The sequence below is a fragment of the Pongo pygmaeus genome, chromosome 2 (genome assembly GCF_028885625.2).
Source record: "Pongo pygmaeus isolate AG05252 chromosome 2, NHGRI_mPonPyg2-v2.0_pri, whole genome shotgun sequence".
Taxonomy (NCBI): domain Eukaryota; kingdom Metazoa; phylum Chordata; class Mammalia; order Primates; family Hominidae; genus Pongo; species Pongo pygmaeus.
Window position 1 is genome coordinate 152,301,523 of NC_085930.1, and position 22,280 is coordinate 152,323,802.

Below are 22,280 nucleotides of genomic sequence, written 5' to 3' on the forward strand. Positions count from 1 at the left end.
GCCCACAGATTCTGGCAAGTTTTCAATGAGGGCCCCTCCAGTTGAAACAAGTTAGAGACTGAATTCTGGAGGCTCTGCTTCTACGGGAACCATTAAGCTTCACAAAGGGACAAATGCACCAACATGAAGCAGAAGTGAAAGCCCCTTTTCTGCTTGTCTAAACCACATGGAGCCCATTATGTTCATATTTACTACAAGTCGTCTCTATATTTTCTTTACAGGACTTTAGATTGTTTCCCCAAATAATAAATATACTTCCTTTGGAGCACGTCAAAAGAGCAGGGTCAGCATCCTGATCTCAGTGTATTAAAGAAGTGTCTGAGTGCTCAAACATTCAGCAGCTAACCAGATGCATCAGCCCTTTACACATTTGGTAGGATTCTAATGGTGACTTCTTTGATGGCACACCATGACTTGTTCTAATCTTTAGAACAGAAGTCGCCAACTGAGGCGCCTGCAAGGCCACACCTATAATGTAAAGGAATGACCTGTCTGTGGAACCTAGGAGAATGATGGGAACCCCAACACACCAAGCCAGCAGCTATTCACACACACTGGCACAGGGCTGTAGTGTTGGAACATCAACTTTCTGGTTATTTTTGCTTGTTTGTTTAAGAGAAACTGAAAATCTAAACCATTATGTAAAATTTGCCAATTTTTAAATGTTGGCATCGCATATAAAAGATTTAAGCTGTGTGTGGACTAAACAAAGTACATCTGCAGATGAGATCTGGCCTGTGGACCACACATTTGTAACTTAAGCTTTAGACAATCATATTAGCAGATATTATCTCTGGCACATACTGAAGGAATTGTACAGAAACCACTTTTAAGGCCTCAAATTTGTTTTCGGTGACCTTATGACATCACTCAGTGCTGACAGGAGTATAGAACCATGTTAAGCAAGTTACGCATCCTCAGAAAGCCATTAAAAGACAGTTCCAGATACAAGTACAAATAAGCTGATAGAGAAATCTCTCCTGCATTTGTGTATATAAATTATAACAATGTTTTAGACACATATCTGAACTCAAATCCCCACAGGTAAGAAACAAAGGGAAAACCCACATTGAGAACGATAAGCTCTGCTCCATGCTATTTATAAAGAAAACCGTCACAAAAGATGTGTGTGTGCTGCTTTAACTGACCTGAAGAATCATATAAATTAATATCCTTCTCATTTCATTCTAACATTGTCTCACAAAAATATTTTAAAAATATAAATAGGCTGGGCACGGTGGCTCACGTCTGTAATCCTAGCACTCTGGGAGGCTGAGGTGGGTGGACCACCTGAGGTCAGGAGTTCGATACCAGCCTGGCCAACATGGCAAAACCCCTTCTCTACTAAAAATACAAAAATTAGCCAGGCATGGTGGCAGGTGCCTATAACCCCAGCTACTCGGGAGGCTGAGGCAGGAGAATTGCTAGAACCTGGGGGAGCGAGGCGGAGGTTGCAGTGAGCTGAGGTGCTGCCACTTCACTTCAGACTGGGCAAAAGAGTGAATCTCTCTCTCTCTCTCTCTCTCTCTCTCTCTCTCTCTATGTATATATATATATGTAACCACTATGAAGGGAAGGCAGATAATTTAAAAACATTAAAAAGAAGAGCTAGTAGTGTAAAAAAATAGAAACAGAACAGCCTGAAAGATTTTCTAAAACAACTGCATTTAAATAATTTAAAAAATCATTAAATTAAATATTAAAATACAATGAAAGAATAAGACTCTAGACAATTTGAAAAAGGAAGAATCAAAATCTAGAGTGTAAGCCATAGGCAATAAAATTGAAAACTCAGTTGGCACAGCTCAACCGAGAATTAGAACAGGATCTGAGGGAATCATCCAGAACACAGGTTAAAAAACAAAAAGATAGAAAGGTAAAATGTAAAAGAATGTTAATGGGCATGCAGAATAAGTTAAAAAATAGTCCAACATATATCTGTTGCAGAAGAAAGAAGGTAGGTGAGAGAGGAACTATTCTAAGACATTTTTTTGTAGAACTGAAGAAACATATCAAATTCTGAGTGGAATAAGTAAAATAAACACTCAGATTTGCTGTAGTAAAACTGTACAATACAATACATAGAGAGAAAGTAAAATATCAACCAGAGAGAAAAGACAGATTAGCTAAAAAAAGAATAACAATTACAGAGCATATTTTTAATCAATATCAAAAACAAAATAAATACAAAACAATATAAAATATAACTGCCTAATATCAACAAAGTTCTGAGGCAAAATATTTGTCAATTTTGAATTCTATATCCAGATAAACTGTGTTTCAAAAGTGAGGACAAAATAGATTTTTAAGTAAAAGACTAATAATCACTGCTAAATTACTACTACCGAGATAATTTACTAATCATATACTTTTAGTAAGAGAATCAATAAAGGAAAAGCTTCAGAAAGAATAAAACTAAACACAGAGGAAGGAGTAGGTGCATGAAGCATTGTTAAGCAAACAAACTGTTAAACATGTAGAGAAGCCAACGTAACCACTAATTGTAAAATAATAATGATTACTGAATGGTTAAAAATAAGGTGGAACTAAAACACAAGCAAATTGATAGCATAAATAATGGAAGGGATGAAAATAATTAAAGCATTTTAATTTAAACATAGTGTCCAGGATGATGCTAGGAATATTTGTTTATTTCAGACCTTGTTAATTATGTATTCTATGTTAATTATGTATGCTAAAATTTAAGGATAATGACTAAAATAATGGAAGAAACTAGAATGAGTCACTCCACAGTAATAGAACAACAATAACAAAATGGACATAGAGAATTCAATAATCAATCCAAACAAAATCAGGGAAGAGGAAAACAAGAACCCTAGAAAAAGCATTTACATTGAAAACACAAAATAAGGTATGAGATATATTTATATATACATATATAACAGGTGTATATTTAATATATATAAATGTTTGGCACGTGATTTATATGTGTTTTAAATGTGTTATGTTTTATAGCACAAATATATTTAACTTATATATGTATAATTTTCACAGGAGTACAAAGAGGTATATTCATATACAGAAGGATATTCACATGGCATTTTTGGAATACTGAAAAAATGACAACACCTCAAAGGTCTAGTAATAGAAAATGTGCAAATAAAGTGTAATATATAATGAAATATTAAACAACAGTTAACATGAATGAATTGTGTCTAGGATTACCAATATGGATAAATTGTAAAAGACATAATGGTGAAGAATGGCAAAAGCAAGTTGTAAAAGGATAACAGAGCAGACTCTTGACTGGCTACCTGAAAGTCATCAGTAGCCTCCTTTTTTGTTTTTCTGGTGATATTCTCTACTGAAGGTGCTGAAAAGTTAAAAGAATCAGCAACTTGCCCTTTCTTGCAGCAAGGGGTACATCAGTTCTAGCAAATAATATGCAGTGAACATCTCTAGGTGTTTTCCCCTTCCCAAAGAGAAAGATAAAACTTAAAAAGAACAAGGCTTTTGGCTGTTGGTCTTCCCTCTTTGTCCTCCCTGGAATGTGAATTTCTGAGGTTTAGTTTGCTAGCTTGCAAGCACACACCAGGATAGTGAAGCAGGATGGATAGATGACATCAGCGGGCCAAGGACCACCACGGTGGGCTTTCCCTAGACTTCTTGTTATGAAGACAAACAACATTCTTAGTTCTTTAATATCCTGTAGAAGGATTTTTTTCTGGTACTAGTAGCTAAATGCAATGTAATTGAAACACATAAGTACAGTATAATATCATTTATGTAAAATTTTAAAAATATAGAAACCTGTTATATATTGCTTATGGGTACAGACAGACATAATGCATATGAAAAACTGGTCAGGAAGGACCCACATTGAGGTTAAGATGTGGTTACCTGTGCAGAGAAGGGTGTTAGGGGAAGGGAAAGAATAGGGAGGAACAGGACTATGGCTGTTGCTATATTTTATTCTTTTAAAAAGAGTCCTGAGGTAATATCAATGCTAAAAAAGAATCTGAGTGATGAGTGCTAGTTTTTTTCTGTATATAGCTGAATTATTTTAAAACTTTTATCTAGAACAAAATAAATTTGAAATTACGTAAACTCCTTCGCTGTCTATGATGCGACATGGTTCGTTGTGGGTGGTGCTCTGTAATTCCCTTATCTGATCCATTTTCTCACTCCAGTGAGTGAAAGCAGGGTTGAAGATGAGTCTATTCTCCATCAGACTATGCTATGTATAGATCCACTGCAACCCTAGCAAATGACCTAAGAGAACAGATTCCTGGGAAGCTTTCATGTTGTGTCAGGGTAAGCAAATAAAAGTTCTGGACAGAGTGTTCCAAAAACATTAGATGACTGCATCTAAAGAATGCAAGCAAGATGCAAGCAAAAAAACATGGTGATTGGCACTTGGAGTTGGTGAAGACAAAGATATGGAATAATGACAAGCTTGAAGAAATCCCAGCTCATGGGTGAATTTTCTATAGAATAGGATAGCCTAGAATCAATACTTTTTCAATTACATTTAAAAATTGTTTACACAATCTAGTATTTGGGCAACAAGCTAGGAATGTTGTAGCTATTGATTTTAAATAAAATTTTATCAATCAAAGATGTACCTTCTCAAGGGGAATTTCTTTTTTTAATTCAGAGAACAGAGAGAGTATAAAGCGAAAAGTGAAAGACTTTTCCTCCCTCTCTGACACCCAAGTCCCACTTCCAGAGCTAAATACTGTTACTATTCCTTACAGTTCTAGAGATTTTGTGCATAGATTAGCAAAGTTACACCCTTTCTATTTTTTAGCAATATGAGATAATACTAAACATATTATTCAGTAAGTTGGTTTTTAACTTAATTTATATATTAGATATCTTTCCACATCGGCTCACATAGATGCATCTGCCTCTCTTCAACATTTATAAATGTTGTATGCAGTTAATGCATTTATTAGACCAGTTCTGTACTGATGGACATTTAGGTTGCTTTTAATTTTTTGTTTTATAAATAATGTTACAATGAATATTTTTGAATAACTCATGTTTTCCCTACAGATATGAAAAGCTATTTGATTATATTCAAAATTCCCACAGGTATTTGTTTACATTTTTCTTATGACTCTATTCTTTCATAAATCTGCCATCCCTTTCCTTCACAAGCACCAAAGTTTGATGGCTGAGCTTCATAACACATTTTCGTATCTGATAGAGTTCACTCCTTAGCGTTACTTAGGACTTTCGGAATTTTCCTTTATTTATTTATTTTTTATTTGTTTGAGAAAAGGTCTCTCTCTGTCACCCAGCCTGGAGTGCAGTGAGGCAATCATGGCTCACTGCAGCCTTGATCTCTCAGGCTCAAGCAATCCTCCCATCTCAGCCTCCCCATTAGCTGGGACTACAAGCATGCCACCATACCCAGTTAATTTTTTAATTTGCAGTAGAGATGGGGTTTCGCCATGTTGCCCAGGCTGGTCTTGAACTCCTGGGCTCAAGCAATCTTTTTGCCTTCGCCTCTCAAAGTGCTGGGATTACAGGCACGGGCCACTATGCTCAGCCCACATTTCCATTCTTGAATGCTTATTTTTCCGGGTGAACTTTAGCATCATTTCATCAAGTTTAAAATATCCAATCTGTTTCTCTGAGCAGCCAGCCATTATCGCAAACCCCACCTTGTAGGCTTTCCTTTCTTGAAAATTAAACCGAAAAGGTTCTGGACTAAGGACAACAGGCATGGAGGGAGCAGGAGTGGGATGCAGCCCTGACTACAGGTTGGTGAGGTGAAATCCATAGAATGAACTGTGAGAACCCCAGACCCCTTTCCACACAGGGCTCCCAGAATGTTGGCATTCAACTTATACCTCCTATGAGAGAAATTATCAGGAGAAACAGACTGGTTCACAGATAATGAGATTTAGAGGTGCCTTCAAATAAAGGCCAGATTTCTTAGTTATCCTACAGTGAGGCTCACCAGTTGATGAGCTTAGAACTTGCCCCTCCTCCAGTCCCTCTTTCTTTTTCACCTCACTCTTAAATTCGGTTACTCAGTCTGGCCTTTCTACAGAAGTGAGGAAAAACAGAATCAAAAGGACCGAAAAAAAAAAAAAAACTGCAGAAAGCAAGCACAATTTAAGGTGCTGAAAAAAATCTTCCAAAAACTATTATCAATATTTTCAGAGGCAAGAGAAGATATTGCATTCATGTAAGGGCAAAGGAGGCTAGAAAAAAAATTCAGAAAAACAAAAACCCTTTAGAAATAAAAATACAAGGATTGAAATGAAAATTTCAAAATTGGAACATAAAGTTGGGGAAATCTTCCACAAAATATTTATATTGATAGAATATAGATAAAAAGATGTTTGAGTGAGTGATATAAAGAATTGAAAAGCAGAAGAGAAAAGATGAGGAGATCACATCAGTTGGTCCAATATTTTTACTAAATAGGTTCCATAAGAAAGAGAAGACAGAAAAGATGAAATTAACAAAGGAATGGCATGAGAAAATTTTCCACATTACAAGATATGAATTTCTAAATTGAAGGGCCCAAACATGAAACATGATGAGTAGAAACGAGCATTATACCAGGCACGTTATTGTGATATTTCAATATAAAATAAAGATAAGAGTCTATATGATTTCTTGAGAGACAAAAGATAAATCACAAATGCAGCGATAAAAATCATACAGCAGTAGATTTCTGAAAACAGCACTGAAAACTAGAAGACAATAAAATATGTCTTAATTACAGCCTGGGAGCCTGAATAAAAATAATAGGTAGACTCAGAGTGGATCTTGGATGGAAGGTCGAGAAATCAAGTATAATAAGGTTATACAAAGTAACTGGAGATTAAAGGAAAGAACCCCCTTCTTTTTTGAGACAGGGTCTCACTCTGTCACTCAAGTTGGAGTGCAGTGATCCAATCATGGCTCACTGCAGTCCTGACCTCCTGGGTCTAAGTAATCCTCCTGTCTCAGCCTCCTGAATAGCTAGGACTACAGGAACACACCACCATACCTGGCTAATTAAGAAAAAAAAATTTAGAGATAGGATCTCACTATGTTGCCCAGGCTGGTCTCAAATTCCTGGGTTCAAATGTCTCAAGCCAAAGTGTTGGGATTACAGACATGAGCCACCATGCCTGGCCTAGGAAACTCTGAAGTTAAAGCCTTGGGTCAGTCATCAATGTCGGAAACACCTTAAAGGATAGATTGTGAGTACTAGACTTAGCCAAGACAGCATCTTAGCTTGCCCCTATAGAGGGTGGGTCTCTACAGAGAGGCATTGACCCTATTCACCTGCACAGACAGTGATTGCCATTGTCAGTGTCAAGTTTGAAGAGAAATAGATGTCACTACAGCAGCATAGCAGTTAAACTTTGCATTTTCAACTTTTTCTTTCAAAGTCTCAAACCCTGAACCAACATGAACTTTCATGAGTGTAACCCATTTAAATGGAATATTGTCTGGGAGGAAGAACCAAACTCCATGCAATCCTATTGTCCTTAGACAGTCTCTCTCTCACTCGTGGGATAACCCTAAGTGAATAAGAGCTGGTATGACTTGAGCTCACATTGATCTTCAGGGTGGAACCCCGGTGCTCCAACATGTTTCCAAGAGGCGTCTGGGTATTCAGATGCCAGACCACCAACATGGATGCCTGATCGAAAGCAGAGGTAAATAATTGCTTCTCTGAAGTGATTTCAAGTTTCTCCAACAGAACTATGTGTATTTTCATTTCATAGTATCTCTTTATTTATAGCAAAACGGACCAAAATGCCTGCAACTAGTCTGAGCTGATTTGAAATGACAGGTATGGGAATTCCCAGTTGAATTCACACCAAGCTACATTTTCATACATCCCTAAGGGCAAATTTTGTGACATCTCTCACCAGAATGTTCCAGCCTGCCAGATAGAGGTGAATACTGTGATTTCAACTTGAATATTACACATAAACAAAAAGAATTATCTCAATAGCAACTTGCTTAAAGAAGCGTCTTATAAACCTGAAGCACTTTAAGAACGCTAAATTGGACTGATAACGGATTTTTTTCCCTAATGTAGAAAGATATATATATATATATATATATATATATATATATATATATATATATATATATAAAACCACAGCAGGGGCTGAAATATGTGACAAACAATTTGGAAACAGTTGTGCTGATTGCAATAGCCTCCCAATAACATACTGCTTGTATTTTCTTCTCAGTTTGATTCTTTGACTCCAGGAAGTACTGGAAAGATACAAAACATTTTTCTATGGCAAACTGCTTTTAATATGATCAATTACCTTTCCATCTTTATGCTGGGCTATGGTTTAAATTGCATGATTAATCTTTAACTCAAAGAGGTCTGAGGTATGCTCTGTTTTTCTCCCTTTCTTTCTTTTCAAAAAGCATCTTAGAATTAAACAAAAATGTGAAAAAGGAATTTCAAATATCAATAGCAAGTGGTTTAATTTTTAGCAACTATAGATGTTAGCTTACTGAAAAGAAAATTAAGACTGTTGTGAAACAGTCTGTAACTTTTATATGTTTAAGGCTCTGGCATCCAGAATCTCCAGAATATGTTGAAACTTCCCAAATTTTGCAATCCAGTTTTATGACCACAAAATCTTCCAGAAAGATATGTTAAGTGCTTACCAGGTAGTATTAAGTAGTAGTAAGTCTGGTATTTCTTACATTTTAAAAATCATCTGGAATTTGTTTTCATGTAAGGTCTGATGGTAGAATTATAACTTTCTTTTGTTTTTTAACAATTGGACAGCTAAATGGCTCAACTTCATCTCCTTCCTCTCTTCTCACTGAATTATAATGCCACTTTTAAACATGGAGTCCATGTGCAAAAGTGTCCACAGACATGCCTCTCTTTTTTTTTTTTCTGAATGTTCTATTCTATTCGTTTGACCTCTCCATTCCTATCCCCATACCACATTGCAATAATTATAATTTTTTATTCCATTATTCTTTCTACTGCTAAATTGCTTTAGACTTTATTGTAACTCATTTATTCTTTCATATGAAATTAAAATAATTTTGTCCATTCTAGAAAAAAATAGCTCTATTATTTTTATGGGAATTGAATTACATTTTAAAATTAATTTTGGGCAAATTAGCACTTTTAATATTGAGCTTTCCTATCCGACAACATAGTGTATCTCTCTTCTATTCAAATTTTATAATTTCCTTCCTACAGATTCTTTATGTTACCTCTGCTGTGTTTTTAGTTGTCCCTCAGCTCCACAGCACAAACACATCACCTGAATGAACTTTAGTCCTTCCTTAGTTTCCTCTGGGAGACTTCACCAAGGCAGGCAATAAGGGTACCATCTCTGAGGGTTAAGACTGGTATTTCTAGTATTTCCTAGGCTCAATTTCATGTTCCTGCTTCTGGTTAGCTCTCTACACAAGGCTTTGTACTCATTTTTGGTATGCCTGTATCAATTTTTGATCCTTTTTCTCCCTCTCACTCCTGCTATGCATCATTTGGCAAGCTGTATATTTAGTCCTTTGATCAGTGCCTTGATTTGATCAGGCCTGCAACCATTTCTGCCTCTCTTTCATACTGAGCCACAAAGCATATTCAAGGATATGTCCAGCTTGGGGGAAAATAGGCTGTACAGAGCTCTCTTCAGATTCCAGGCACTTTAATTCATAGTTCTCCAACAGACAATAGAGTACATCTTACTGACTGCCTAACAAAAAGAGGAGAAATTGCTCTCTGAATGTGCTGTAATTGGATCATGTCTTTACTCTCATGGTATTCAACAGGGATCCAAGATGATATAAGGTTTTTTATCTCTCTATTAGTGTGAGAGAGATATAAACCACAGTTAGGAAATCAGAAACTTTCCACTCCCATGATGGGGAATAGAACGAACAATTCAGATTCCACATTTATGGTAACCTTTTATGTATCAGGTGGAGTACTTGGTGTTTTCTGAGATACTATCTGACTAAGCTTTTCAAAAGATAGCCATGAGCCCAGAAATTGGAAATTTAAGAAAAGGTTATGAAAGCTTAAGTCCATGTATTGAAATTATGACAGGCGATAACTGTCATGTTCAGAGTTCTTCAGAGTCCTTCAGAGCGCACTGGTCCTCTTGCAAGTAAGAAGAGACGGGGTCCTCAGAATAGGCCCTTATGGACACTGGGGGTGGGACAGGGAGACAGCATGGCTTCTCCAGGGGTGTGCTACCCACAATGATGCCTGCTTGGTGCTGCTGGCAGCAGCCCATGAACAACATACACAAGTCAGCCAACTTGCCTCAGAGTCTCGTTACTAAACCTAGCAGACCCAGAGGCCTGTGAATTTAGAATGATAATCCCAAGTGCACTGGCCACACCACAGCCACTGACAGTCACCACCAGGCCTATGGTTAAGAAAGCAGATGAAACATTATTATTGGCTCAATGCAAGTTTCATGAGCCTTACAACAAAGCCTATCCTTCCAAGAATAGTTCAAACTCACTTTATGAATGAATCACCTGGTAACTGACCCAGATTGAATACAGGTATAAGAACAGAAATCTTCCAAACTCTAAGAATGGTCTACAGATGGAGACCCTCTCCATCAGGCAGCAATCATTTGGCCCGGATGGTATCTTGCTCATGCCCTTATACCACTTGCTCCTCCTCTCTGTCTTGTAAGAGCGCTGGTGGAACAAACTGCTTGAACATCAGACTGTGTCTAAGACTCATCACTGGAATTGGATGGAAGAGGAAAAGCATCCCCCTGCAACCTGGTTAATTAGGACCACTCAAGAGGCCTGAACGTCACAATAACTCAGAGCCAATAATAATAGTAAAATAAATGTAGCAAGTATCATTTGATGCGTTTTGTTATTAAGTATTATAAAGAAATTTATCATCATTGACTTTCAAAACAACTGCATGAGGTATATATGATTATCCTCATTTTATAGATGAGGAAAATAGGTGCTCAGGGAGATTAGGCACCTTCTCTAAGGCTGCGCAGTGTAAATAACAAGGAAAAATTGAGTCTTCATCTGAAATTTATAACTTTAAATTTCTTTTTCTTTTCTTTTTTTTTTTTTTTTGTGACAGAGTCTCGCTCTGTTGCCCAGGCTAGAGTGCAGTGGCACAATCTCGGCTCACTGCAAGCTCTGCCTCCCGGGTTCATGCCATTCTCCTGCCTCAGCCTCCCAAGTAGCTGGGACTACAGGCGCCTGCGACCACGCCCAGCTAATTTTCTTTGGTATTTTTCATAGAGACGGGGTTTCACTGTGTTAGTCAGGATGGTCTCGATCTCCTGACCTCGTGATCTGCCTGCCTCGGCCTCCCAAAGTGCTGGGATTATAGGCGTGAGCCACTGCCCCCGGCCTAAATTTCATATTCTTTACAGTACAATATTCTGCTTTCATTCACTTTTACCATCTGCACAATTCTAAGAAGTTTAGAGAAGGTTGGTTACCTAATTTTATAATGTAAAACATTAGAAACAGTGAATTAGAAAGAGTTGGGAGACTACTAGAAGTACAAAAACTTATGACTGAAATTGAAGGAGGAGAAAACTTTTTGAAAACATCCCCAAACACCAAAAACACCCTCAGAAAACTCCTCAAAACAAATAACTTGGGGACAGTAAATGAAGAGGCAAATAGTTCCATAGGTCCCTCAATAATCTTTGAGGTTATCACTGGATTATGGCATTAAAAAGGGTTAACCTATATACAGTCTATGCTGCTTAAAATGTCGAGAAAATTTCCCAGAGAATTTTGGGAATAGAAGGGACGCTTAGGGATCATGATGCAGAGCTGACTTATGGACATAAATAATCGAGGTCTAGAAAGTGACAGAGTTGATTCAGCCAAGTGCTGGTCATTGGCAGAGCCCAGCACAGACCTTACTTTCCCTAAATCCTGGCCTAGGAGGCTAACAACTCCTCCTGGCTTCTCCCAAGGATGTTTAGTGCCACCTTAGAAACCTCTCATAAATATGGATAAAGAATAGATCTCCTTGTTTGACATTGTTAAATTAGGTGTCTAAATTTTACATGTATCTTTTATCAATTGCTCATTTTTGCTCAATAAATTACTAGATAAGTGCCTGCCTGAGAGATGATCATGCTCCAGTCAGAGAAACCAAGGAATAAAACAAAAGAGAAAGCACAGTGTGATAAGAAGAATGCTCAGGATGAAATGGGAGCCAAGAGGGCACCTAACACAGCTGGGCTTTAGAAAGAGTCAGGCATGTTTTCCAAGACAGGTGCTTTGCATTCAGTCTTGATGACGGACGCCTAGGGAACGAGCCAGGTGAATGAAGGAGGAAATGCCATTTCGGATAAAGGGATAGAATCTATCATCACGTGGAGTCTCTAGAGAAGTATCAGATATCTTACTTTGATTAGGCAAGAGTCAGCAAACTATAGTCAGCCTAATCCATTCTGTTTTTATAAATAAAGTTTTATTGGAACACCAGCCATGCCCATTTATTGACCTAGTGCATATGGCTGCTTTTGCACTACAACTAGTGTCAAGTAATTGCCATCAAGACCCTATGGCCCACAAAGCCTAAAATATTTACCATCTAGCCATTTACATGAAAACATTGACTGAACCCTGGATTAGAATAGATGGAGGCAGGGGACAGATTGCACCCTGGTGGCCGGTGGGTTTCATCTGATTGCTATGCTTTATTTAGTCTGCTCATTGTCTTTTCATTTATTAGTTTAAAAGAAAATATGTTTAACATTTTAAAATTAGGAGAATTCACATAGAAAATCCAGATTTTTAACTTCATTCGAAATATCGGATCTGTCCATTTTGGACCTACCTTTCAGCATGGCAAGAATTAGAGCTAAAAAGCAGCAGTTGCCTTAAGGTGGGGAATGGGCTCTGCATTTTCCCATTGTCCTTCCCACTCTCTCCTAGCCTACTTCACTTATCTATCTACCTTAGCCCTGTAGGAATCTGAGTTTACAAATTCTTGAAGAGGCTGGAGATAAAGGTAGTAGTGATTCAATGAAGGGCTAGGAATTATTTGTTAAGAACTTTCAACTTGATCCTGAGATGCCAGGCAGCCACTGGCCTCTGCCCTAACAAGACTGGTCTTTTAGAGAACAAGACTGATAGCAACATAAAGAATGGACTAAAGGAGAGAGAGTCCAGAGGCAATGGGATCACTTAAGAGGCTTTTGAATAAGTCCAGAAAGGATTGAGGGAGACCATAAAGTGGTATCAGAGTGAGGGTAAAGAGAAAATGGATCCTAGGAATATTTGCATGGCAGCCAAGAACACAGCTGAGACTGAGATACAAGTAGGAGATCTCGGAGTGCTGGAAACGTGGGAGGAAAAGCACTAATATAGACCATTTCCTGAGCCCTCTTAGGGAATTCTCAACAGAGTCCTAAAGCCAATAATGCATAAGGCCTACTTTATGTGGCCAACTGATTGAACTTGTGTCAAGAGAGTTTTATATTAAATACATTGGGAGCTTCGGAGATCAGAAGTTGAAGGAGTATAGAGAGGGTCTTTGGAAGAGAGTGTAAAGAAAAGTATTCAATGCCAATGGTCAGAGCCTTCCATAATAGGAGTAGAATATCAGGGTAGCTGAAGGGAGAAGGGGCTTTGTCAGGAGTCTCAGGGCCCAATGTTCATTCCAGATTTGGAAAGTCTGGTAACTGTAGAAAACCACAGACACCCCACAGGGGCTCAAAGACAGTACAAAGTTCATTTGCCATTTCCCACTCTTTCCTAATTCTGTCTAGAGGACAAAAGGTGGTTCCTGATGGTGAGAGAGAGGCGGCCTTAGGACCAACCTGGCATGATGACAGGAGAATGACTTCCTTGGATACACTTAGCCTCCTTGGATACACTATAGGGGAGACATTTCTTGCCTGATGAAAAGATCCTGATGAGCCTTCAAAGGTATTCTCATCTAACAGTAAGAAGTATCACCTTACAAAATTGAAATGCCACTTTCATCTGTGAACACAGAAATAATATCAAAATAGATATTTATTTGAAGAAGAAATAAAGCAAGCAGATAGAATTTCCTATCTACTTGGCCTAGTGAAAGACTCAGAGGGTTTAGACCATTCTTCTGAAGAGAGAATTGGCAGTTTCCATGGAGCATCACATCAAAGGGACTGCAGAACCATGAAACCCTGCATTTTGAAAATTGGGATAGCTTCCCCAATCAAGCTCATCATAACAGTGAAAATAATTTTACAGAAGAGAAAGAATTGTTCTTTAGCAACCTACACACCTCTGTCTAACTCATTCAGAAGAGCTGCTGAGGTAATTTTCTAAGCCCTGTATTTTATTGATGTTGTAGAGAGATGTTGAAGAATGTCCACAAGGAGTAACTGAAAGACAAGAGGAAAGTCAAGGAGGTTAAAAAGAAAACACAGAAGATGCTGTCACTATAAAGATTATATAGTTTCTCAAGCAAAATCCCAGACAGTGTTCAGTTTTTGAGAGAACTTGTCATAAATGCTCTAAGCAGAGTAATTTTGTTTGTGTAAGGGGGAATAAAGAAAGAAAAAGCATTTCCAAACACTAACTAATACTTAGAAAAAAGGAAGCTTACTCAAAGCAAACTGGAACCATTATGCTTGTCTGTTGAAAATGGGATTTTCAAATTTGCAAAAATTTACATTGTATACATAATGCAGACACATTTTCCATGCATAGCAGTCAAATATTAAAATCTTTACAGAAGCTTTTATTTTGTGTAATGCATGTATACAATGTTTTGCACTGCCCTAGATAAAAATTCATCTCACGGTGTCATGCTGTGTCAATCCCGAGGAAAGGCAAATAAATCCTCATTTTACCAGGACAATAGCTGTGGGTAAGAGGATAAACTAGCTCTCATTAATCTCCACTCTTTTCCAGCTGAATCCAGAGGACCACCCACATGGACAGCAGTTTAAGAAAGGACCGAGTTGAAGCACTTCTAAGCATGCCCTTTTCTTTCTCGGTATCTCAGCAACTTCTGGTCCCACCAACAGAAGAGGCCAAGTAATAAATACCATTTTCATCATGTTTTACAGTTTACAAAGAGCCCATCTCATTGTGTTTTCACAAAGTTGCACCTGTATTTTGTTGAAGGTCAAATAGGGTAAGAAACTTGTCCAGGAACATTAGGAAGTGGCAGAGGTGGAGCTTCAACGTGGGTGTCTTTGGGTCACCTAATACCCTCCCACTAAACCCCTTATCACAGCCGTATCTTAGCCACAGAAGAGAAGTGAGAGGCTGAGAGAATCCTTCTTCTTCTGGTAGCCCCTGCCTCCATGAGTCATGCTATAGTCCTTTTGTTCATTTGCAGGGAGATTCCTACTTTTACAAGACTTTTTTGATCTATTTCATTTGACATGTAATCCATTTATCTCACTTCAAAATATACCATATATGTGATCCATCCTAAATTCCTCCACTTTCTAGCTGAGGGGTTTTGGCAAGTAGTTTAACCTCCCTGAACCTCAGTTTTCTCACCTATTAATAGGATAAGAAGTAAGTATAGCATAGTTGTCGGGATGATTAAATGAGCTGTGATATGTAAATCACTTATCAGTACTAATACATAGTAAACACTCAATAAATGTTAAAATTTAAAAATCAGCAGGGGGCTGGGCTGTGTTGAGTGAGAGGAGTAGTGCACCTGTACAGAGCCCCGTGGTGGTGAACTCAGACAAGCGCCCAGAGGTCGTGGACAAGCACCGGGGAGCCCAAGTGGGTATGGGCATCCAGAACAACTCCTTAGGCAGACTCAACAAGAACTCAGATGGCACCTGAGTTGCTCTAGGTGATAACCAGCCTTTGAAAAAGGAGAAACAAGGGGGTAGAGCCAAGATGGCCGAATAGGAACAGCTCCAGTCTACAGCTCCCAGCGTGAGCAATGCAGAAGATGGGTGATTTCTGCATTTCCAACTGAGGTAACGGGTTCATCTCACTGGGGAGTGTCGGAAAGTGGGTGCAGGACAGTGGGTGCAGCGCACCGAGTATGATCCGAAGCAGGGCGAGGCATTGCCTCACCCGGGAAGTACAAAGGGTCAAGGAATTCCCTTTCCTAGTCGAAGAAAGGGGTGACAGACGGCATCTGGAAAATCGGGTCACTCCCACCCTAATACTGCGGTTTTCCAATGGTCTTAGCAAACGGCACACCAGGAGATTATATCCTGTGCCTGGCTCAGAGGGTCCTACGCCCACAGAGCCTCCCTCATTGCTAGCACAGCAGTCTGAGATCAAACCGCAAGGCGACAGCGAGGCTGGGGGAGGGGGCCCGCCATTGCCCAGGCTTGAGTAGGTAAACAAAGCAGCCAGGAAGCTCGAACTGGGTGGAGCCCACCGCAGCTCAAGGAGGCCTGCCTGCCTCTGTAGACTCCACCTCTGGGGGCAGGGCATTGCCAAACAAAAGGCAGCAGCATCCTCTGCAGACTTAAGTGTCCCTGTCTGACAGCTTTGAAGAGAGTAGTGGTTCTCCCAGCATGCAGCTGGAGATCTGAGAATGGACAGACTGCCTCCTCAAGTGGGTCCTCAGTAAAATACTGGCAAACCAAATCCAGCAGCACATCAAAAAGCTTATCCACCATGATCAAGTGGGCTTCATCCCTGAGATGCAAGGCTGGTTCAACATATGCAAATCGATAAACATAATCCAGCATATAAACAGAACCAACGACAAAACCATATGATTATCTCAATAGATGCAGAAAAGGCCTTTGACAAAATTCAACAACGCTTCATGCTAAAAACTCTCAATAAATTAGGTATTGATGGGACATATCTCAAAATAATAAGAGCTATCTATGACAAACCCACAGCCAATATCATACTGAATGGGCAAAAACTGGAAGCATTCCCTTTGAAAACTGGCACAAGACAGGGATGCCCTCTCTCACCACTCCTATTCAACATAGTGTTGGAAGTTCTGGCCGGGGCAATTAGGCAGGAGAAGGAAATAAAGGGTATTCAATTAGGAAAAGAGGAAGTCAAATTGTCCCTGTTTGCAGACGACATGATTGTATATCTAGAAAACCCCACTGTCTCAGCCCAAAATCTCCTTAAGCAAACTATCGCAAGGACAAAAAACCAAACACCGCATGTTCTTACTCATAGGTGGGAATTGAACAATGAGAACACATGGACACAGGAAGGGGAACATCACACACGGGGGCCTGTTTGGGGGGTGGGGGGGGGAGGGATAGCATTTGGAGATATACCTTATGTTCAATGATGAGTTACTGGGTGCAGCACACCAACATGGCACATGTATACATATGTAGCTAACCTGGACATTGTGCATATGTACCCTAAAACTTAATATCATAAAAAAAAAAAAGAAAAAGGAGAAACAAAAAAGGAAAAGCTACTATCCCATGACAGATAGACAACTGGGCAGCAAGAGGGTTGAATTTTGGGAGATTGCAGTAGCTCTTTTTTTTTTTTTTTTTGAGACAGAGTCTCGCTCTGTTACCAGGCTGGAGTGCAGTGGCGTGATCTCGGCTCACCACAACCTCTGCCTCCTGGGTTCAAACGATTCTCCTGCCTCAGTCCCCTGAGTAGCTGGGACTACAGGCGTGCACCACCATGCCTGGCTAATTTTTGTATTTTTAGTAGAGACGGGGTTTCACTATGTTGACCAGGCTGGTCTCGAACTCCTGACCTTGTGATCTGCTCACCTTGGCATCCCAAAGTGCTAGGATTACAAGCGTGAGCCACCACGCCTGGCTGACTGCACTAGCTTTTCAAGGCTGTAAGGAGATTTGGGATTTCTTGAAGGCTATTGCACGTGTTTTTGAGAGAAGTTATTGTGAACTTGCACAAGCAGTCATTGATAGTGCAAATGTAACATTATACATGGTGCACTTACAGAGTACTATGATGAACTGGGGAATAGATATCAGCTTCCAATCTATTGCTTGGCAGCAGCGATCACCACAACAGAGGAAAAGAACATAGAGACTCTGAACATTCCTCAGCCACCACCCAATTCTAGTTATGAATGTCAGCTCTTTTTGTGTCTTCCCACAGGCAAAGCCCTCAAACTTTTGGTGTGCAGCACAGACACAGTATGCCACATGCAGAGGCAGTGACTTGCAGCAGAAGGAGTGGAACTATGTCGTCAGCGGTGGTTCTTTTCTGGCAGACCTCTCACTAACAAAATGAAATAGGAAGAGCCAAAGATCCCAACAGACTGTGCTGTACAGGTTAGAGTGAGGCAACCTTTTCAAAACCCAACACCAGTTGAGAACTGAATTGGTCCCATTGGCTGATCCCCAGGCCCCTCCCACTCCTTTTCATTGTTGCTGTCATTTCCTACTGGATGGTGTGAAATTTATTTGCCCTGCTCTGAATTCCCTATGAATGGATTTAGTTCTGAGGAATTACAAGTGAAAAATTTCATCTGTGAATGAGACCAACACAAATAATTAATAAAATACAAAGAGCTAAAACAAATAGTTGGAAGCTGGTAATGAATGAGCTTGGGTGGAGGTGAACATTTACTTCTCCAATTAAACTGTGAGCTGCCAGGAGGGCAGGCCATTATTTACTTATCTGTATGTATTGTATTTCATTGATCTAATTTAATGTATTATGTATTTTACCCTTCTAAACACCATTAGGAAAATACGGCTTTCTCACTGTAATTGCTGGGAAGGAGCATGCTTTTTTTAGAATGTGAGCAACTGAGGAGCAGAAGCTGTTTTCCTAAGGGACAGCTAGATGGAGGATGGAGGGATGGAGGGATAAAAGGAGAGAAAGTGTACAGATGCACCTCCACTTACGATGGGGTTACATCCCAATAATCTTATGGTATGTTGAAAATATCGTTAAGTTGAAGATGCATTTAATATATACCTAGCCAATGGAACATCATGGCTTAGCCTAGCCTACCTTAAATGTGCTCAGGTCACTTACATTCTCCTACACTTGGGCAAAATCGTCTACCATAAAGCCTATAATAGAATGTTGAGTATCTCATATCATGTATTGAATACTGTTCCAAAAGTGAAAAACAGAATGGTTGTATGGGTGCTCTTAGTATGTTTCCTACTGAATGAGTGTCGCTAAACACTCTAGTATTTAGAGTTGACAATACTGTAAAGTTGAAAAATCATTACATCAAAGCATTGTACATTGGAGACCATCTGTATTATAAACACTCTATCATATTTAATGTTAGTAAGATGAACTATAAAGACATATTTGAGTCATTTAAATGACTATGTCTGATTATTTCTGTTAGAATAATCATTTTTTGAACTGCAAAATAATTTTATGGCATAAACTTTGGTGGTATCAGAGTTACATAACATAAAATTAGAAGACATTTTGTCAACAGTCTCATTTTATAGATGCTGTGAATCAGGCCCAAAGAATGTATTTAAATATGTATTTAAAATATTATAGTCAATACTATTTTATTTCCTCCCAGATTAATATATTCAAAACTTCTTCTTGAGCAAAAATAATAATAACGTAGTTCAGTTAAGTATATATTTTTTCCAAAAAATTAAATCAACCATCAGCAGAGGAGCTACACTATTGACATTTAACTAGTTAGTCTTTTTGGGGTAAATTATGACCATCTCCCTGTTTTCCTCTGTAACATCTGCATGTAGAGAAGTTACTTTTATGGTGACATCATCAAGAGATAAGGTAATATCTTAAAAATGTAACTGACTGTAATCAGTAACCACACGGGGGAACCACTAAATAAACAAATGGTCTGTCCACCCAAATAATTTATCAATTAATAGACAATCATAAGCTTGACAGCTTGTCTGAGGTCCAAACTACTGACTCAACAAGTACATACTGAGTATCTACTAGTGCAGACAACTGTGCTGAATGATGAGATAGGTTGGTGAGGAAAACAGACATTGTCCCTGCTGGCATGGAGTTTAAAATATATTAGGGAATAATAGACAATAAATGAGTAAACAAAATATAATTACAAATTATGATAAGTGCTATGATCGGGGCATAGTATTTAGAGTTGACAATATTAAATACTAAAACTTTATTCATTATTGATCTGAAATTCAAATTTAACTGGGTGTCCTACATCTTTATTTGCTAAATCTGGTAGCCCTACCAATATATGTGCGTGTGCGTGTGTGTGTGTGTGTGTGTGTGTGTGTGTAGTCGGGGGCAAGGGAGAGAGATCTACTAGCTATAATAGTTGGGCAAAATTCATGCCCAAACACTCCATTTAAATTGACATTTGACAGATGAGAAAGAGCTGTCCAGGAAAGGAAGGGGGTGGAATGGTGGGATGTTTTAGGTGGCACTGGGGGTAGAGAATTCCAGACAAAAAGACTAGCATGTTCAAAGTCCCTGAGATGTTCATTCGCTCAACAAGTGTTTATTAAGAGTCTATTATGAGCCAGGCATTAGGCACTGGGGATTCAGTGGTGGCCAGAACAGAAGCACTCTTTGTCTTCTTAGAGCTGTAAATCTGAAGGACCAATTGAGGATGTCAAGACACAGCAGCAGAGAAATCATTTTTGGCAAGGAGATGAAAGATAATCCAATTATATTATTTTTACTTCCTTAGTGGCTAATATGAGGCTCAATGAAAAAACAAAAACATGTATTTCTTGTTAATTCAACAACCATTTATCCTCAACTTGGCCTGGGAGAAAAAGAGAAAAAAAAACCTGACAGACAACCTTTTGTTATTCTTTATAATAATTATCTTTGGGTTATTCGTCAAGGAGATGCTTCAAACTCAATGAGAAGTGAAGTGAACTGAAATACAGAGATTTCACGTTTATTTAAGTACCTCCTTAAGCCAAGCCATTTAAGTAGGGAAAAAAGGCAAAACCCAGAGAAACAACAGCAGAAAATAACCACTTGTCTGATTGATTGTGTCTCAAGAACTGCAGAGCTCCTCTAGCAATGTAACCACCTTCTAGGAAGGTGCAGGATAACCACAAATACCTTCCGTTTTAGTGAATTGTCTTTTTGCTCTGAACATGCCAGTCTATTTGGGATGAAGAAGTGAGTCTTGTGGATAAGAGCATAAAGCCTTTTCTTTGATCACAGAAGCTAAGGTAGATTCTTTCTGCCTTGACTATTATCGGTGAGATTTTTCAGGTAAGATCAATTTTGTTAATGATAATGCAGTTCATGGGGAAAAATAATCAGAGTTTAACTCTCAGGCCCTGGATTGAGTTTACTAAGTGAAAATTTGAGGGGGAAAATGGAATTCTGATTTATAGCTCCTTTTTGAATTTGATCATTTGAAAAAATTTTAAAAATAAATTCATATTCCAATGTATTTTCTGAATATTATAGACTTTGCTTACAGTATATTTCTTTGGAAATGCTGTTACCTAAGATTATTTATCAGTTAATAGCTTAAAACAAAATCTGGTAGGATGATTAAAATATAATTCAGAGACTAGTTATGTCAAACTAACCTTAAATACACAAGAAATCTATTTTTCCAGCTCGTTGCTATATTTTGGGAATCTTGATAATTTATTTAGTATACTTGCTATACCTCTCAGATTCATATCAATTGCAAATTTGACAAGCCTGCAATCTGTCCCATGATTTCAGTCACTGATAAAAATATTAAACAGGATAAGTCCTTAAATAGAGCTCTCTGCAAAGCTACTAGAAATGCTGGATTTTATTGCTAAATAAATCGATACCCAATTACTTAATTTTGCCTACATCTAACTCTAAATCCTTCAAATTAGTCCACAAGTTACTGATGAGAGGCCAAGTACCTTGCATAAATCCAAACAAAACTTAGTAGGGATTAAAAATAATCCCTGCATTTGGGTCAAAAATTCTAATGCACTTTTGAAAATATAGAAGTAAACTTGTTCACAGGAGAGCAACCACAATGATGAAGGGAATCAGAACTACATCTTATACAGAACTGAAGTAGGAACTTGCAGAGGAGACAACATTTAATTCTTTTTGATAGTTTTACTTTTTCTATTATTTAAATGGCTTTCATATCAAGGAGAGGGTACTCTTGTTCAATATTACAGGTGACAAATTCAAATTTCCACCGGGGTTGGGCAGGCAATGCGAGTGAGAAAAGTCTCACTCTTTCACATTTCCTTCCTTGATAGAGACATGAGCACAAAATATATTGCCTTTCCTCTTATCTCTTTCATAAAAAGCCACTGTTCAAACTCAATACCACACAGCAAATGGTCCCTAGGCTCAGTTTGGAGGTGTTGTGTCTGGGTTAAGGAGAGGGATAGCCGCTTCTTAATGCCAGCTTAATTGTCAGAGGAGATGTATCTACACTCTCCCAATATTCCTACATCCTCCAGTTTTTTCAAAAGAAACTAGAAATCTGGATTTTTATG

The 22,280-nt window shown here is 38.5% G+C and overlaps 1 protein-coding gene and 1 pseudogene across 1 annotated transcript in view; one reads left to right on the top strand and one right to left on the bottom strand.

The window, feature by feature from the left end:
• Positions 1 to 22,280, bottom strand: part of SLC9A9 (solute carrier family 9 member A9) — a 591,760-nt gene that overhangs the window by 353,368 nt on the left and 216,112 nt on the right. The gene's annotated exons all lie outside the window — the stretch shown is intronic.
• LOC129033266 (ubiquitin domain-containing protein 2-like) lies at positions 17,307 to 18,194 on the top strand (annotated as a pseudogene).